General features: G+C 28.6%; 1 long non-coding RNA gene across 1 annotated transcript; it reads left to right on the top strand.

The window, feature by feature from the left end:
- Positions 1-1,226: 1,226 nt before the first annotated feature.
- LOC134252558 (uncharacterized) lies at positions 1,227-3,350 on the top strand. The gene is made up of 3 exons (XR_009988984.1): positions 1,227-1,468; positions 2,980-3,087; positions 3,319-3,350. It is a non-coding gene; the product is annotated as an uncharacterized LOC134252558 (long non-coding RNA).
- The last annotated feature ends 241 nt before the right edge of the window (positions 3,351-3,591 follow it).

The following is a 3,591-nucleotide window of genomic DNA, read 5'->3' as shown; positions in this document are numbered from 1 at the left end:
AATGTTTTAAAATTCATAGTTCTTAAAGAATTAACATCATGATTTGACATAATATAGTTAATTATAAAATAACAAGAATTTTCATTTCTATTTGAAAATACAGAGTATTTATTTTCTTTTCCGTAGGAAAATGATGTACGGATTTTTATTGCAACTTTAGGAGACTGCGCCACCTTCCTGCACTAGACAATGAAATGTATCACTTAAATAGGGTTTACGTAATTTTCTTACAACCCTCGTATATAATATGTTTTTTTTTCCTTTTTAGATTTCAGAGAACAATATCTTGTTACCAAAAAATACAATGATAATGTAAATGGTATCATTACACAATCATTCTGTAATTTGTACTTTGATTATGTATCGCAATGTATAGTAAATATAAGATGCTCTATATTGTTACAACTTGGTATCAATTCATAACACATAACGAAACCGAATTTAACGAAACTGAGTTAAATCTATCTAAACATAATACTGTCGACTTCATTGTGGATCTGAATAGACTTTCAAGACCCTCACATTTATTCCAATCAAAATTCATTTGATGTGTGTTAAATTTTTGTTAATAATTTTATATTTATTCAATATATAATATTTTCAGTAATGTACATAGTGTGTCTATTTCTAGATTCGTACACAAACAGACAGAAGGGATGTGTTAATTTAATTCCTTATATTTTTGTTTACTGGGGCCGATAACTGATTTTAAACTTTAATGTACGTATTTCTGGTGCAGCTGGAAAATAAAAAGTGAATGTATTAACTATTTTTACGCTATGCAAATTCATGATTACATGTATTTGTATTACTACTTTGCTATCAATTCAGGATTATAGCTAATAATAATTAAGTGATTATGATAATGGCATGTCATGGAAGCAGCCAATCAAAATTGTCGACTTATTGCATATTATTTCATTAATTGCACTTGAATTGACGACTGGCGAGATATTTGAGAATAAAATATACAGTGACTTTCACTTTTATTTCGTTTTAGGTATAGTTGCAAATTTAAAATTGAAATATATTACCGTAAATAATTTAAAAGATTTAAGAAAGTGTTTGTAATGTTAAAAAAAGATTATCCATCTAAAAATTCTGGGAGAAATTGAAATAAAAGTTTAATCCTCTGTTTTTACGGTATTGTGCCTTTATAGTAAGTTATGCACCTTTTGATTTCCGTGAATTTTAGTTGTTTTTATCATCCATTCATATAGCACAAGGAATGATGTTACAACTAGAGGGATTACAGAAACATCTTTGCTAGGCTTATCAACTATCCATAATACCTACAACGCGACACTCAATAGTTTTGAGAGCAACCTCTCGCAGGAGGAACACGACGCTACAGGGATTATTGTTGGAAGCCTGGTTGCCGTTATATTTATTACTATTTTGGTACTGGCTGCTGTTCTTTGGAAACGGAAAAGAAAACAGAATGACAAGAAGCACATATCTATTTCAGGTATTCTCTAAGATTTTGCAGTCAGTACATGTAACTCTATGACATTTTTAACTTTAAAAAATTGGAAAAGCTAAATGTATACTGTATATTTAGATTTTAATATATCATATGTTATGTAATATATGAACTTAATATACATTCTGTAACTAGAACATAAAAATGGATTTTGTTTAAATTATATCGGATTATACCCTCCTTATTGCAGTCATATTGAAAGGAGAGTACAAAGGAAAGTTATTAAAAATGTTGTAGGTTATTTTTCGTATCTATAAACTTTCGGATGCGTTATTCACCATTCATGAAAGACGAGACTAATATGAAACTCAAAGATGGCTATATTATAGTAAAACGCGATGTATTATTCGATTCATTAATTAAATGATTAAAAATATGTTAAGAAATCATTGTTTATATTGTTTACATTTGCTGAGAAAAAGGCTCGAAAAAGAATCTAAAGTTTTTTGTTTTGTTTTGTTTTGTTTTTTTTTTTTTGGGGGGGGGGGATACCGATGGATATCCAGGTGGTGTTGGATCTAAGGAAAATACAGAACCAGAAATAACTGAATATATAATAAATGAGTTATAAAAATGAATGTTATTTATATAAAATACAGGGACATGTGACTAAGAATATTAAACAATATGATAAAAGCCATTAAACATTTCCCTTTTTTTCGTTTGGTTGTTTTGTTTTGTTTGTTTTTTTTCTTTTTAGGTTATTTATTCATATATTTTTAGATATTTTTTTTTGAATATGTGTACATGATTGTAAAATAGTTTAACATTTACAACATACCCATCATTGCTTAGAGTGTAAGAGATTAAACCATATTCTTGAAATAATAACATGGTGAAAAATATTCTTTTTGTAAAGTATGTAAATATATCAATGAACTTTGTATCATTTTTTTACAACCTAAATTATTGAACATTGTACATAAACACTGTAAAAATGCATTTAATACTATTTTTCTTATTTTTAAGTTAATATTATAATTTAACAATTTGCAGTGACAGCTTTCTCAAAGGGGGGGGGGGGAAAAAAAAAATAGGGCAGGTGATCAATGCGCTCAAACCTATGCCTCCCAAATGATTTTATTGGAACAATTCGTGTTTTATTCTGGGAGACCCAAAATAAATAAATTAAAATAAGAAGTTCACAATGGCATTATCAAATAAAGAATATGCGAAAATGTACCAAATTTCATTACGTTGTGTAAAAGAGTTGTAAATATGTGATTAGGATCCTCGAATATTATAGAAAGAATGGCAGATTTCATCATTTGTTATTGGAAACTACAAATGTCTTTCAAATCGAAAAGTTAAATAAGAGGTCATAATGACACCATGTTACAAAGATATTGTAGAAATATCATTAAATCGCTCAGTGGTATAAAAAGAAGCGTGAATAATAGATGGGTACTTATTGGGTACCTCAAAGTAAAACAGACCGACGGACAGAAAGAGAAAGACAATCTAGGTATAACAAGTGGAATATTCTTTTTTAACAGTAGCTGGTGAATCAGAAGATGCTGAGATCAGAACTCATGAAGGAGAGAATATTTCTGAAGGACCAGAATATGAGCGACCTTTGCTGACACATACAGATCCTTCTGACGGTAATGATTTTTTGAAATTTATTTTTATTAAGAAATACATTTAAGATATACATGTAATTACATTAATCCTTGAAGCTGAAAAGATATTATTGACATCGATATATAAATATCCCCTAGGACAATCTTTTAATTAAAAAAATAATTTAATGGGTTTACATTTCTTTTAAAAAAAATTACGGATTATTTTAGAAATATCAATTAAAATATTCGGTATTTGATTTATTTATGAAGATACGATGAATTTGCAAGAAACCTCATTCGTAATTTCAACAGGAAAACTTCCATGATGCCACAAATTTAACCTTGGTAAAAAATTTAGATTAATAAATGTTACCAAAGGAGAGAGACAAAGGTATCTGATAAACATAAAATGAAGAACATTCCTGATGTCAAAGAGACTGATATAGAGCAGAAAAAGCATGGTGTCCAAAAGACTGGTGTAAATAATGAACCAGAAGAAAGAGGGCAAAAAATCACAGAAACTAGTGTTATAGTGAACAAGTG

The sequence above is a fragment of the Saccostrea cucullata genome, unplaced genomic scaffold (assembly GCF_032062105.1).
Source record: "Saccostrea cucullata isolate Sc308-1 unplaced genomic scaffold, CSIRO_AGI_Scuc_v1 ctg2200, whole genome shotgun sequence".
NCBI classification, from domain to species: domain Eukaryota; kingdom Metazoa; phylum Mollusca; class Bivalvia; order Ostreida; family Ostreidae; genus Saccostrea; species Saccostrea cuccullata.
The sequence above is the reverse complement of the archived record's forward strand: the minus strand, read 5'-3'. Positions and strand labels throughout refer to the sequence as shown.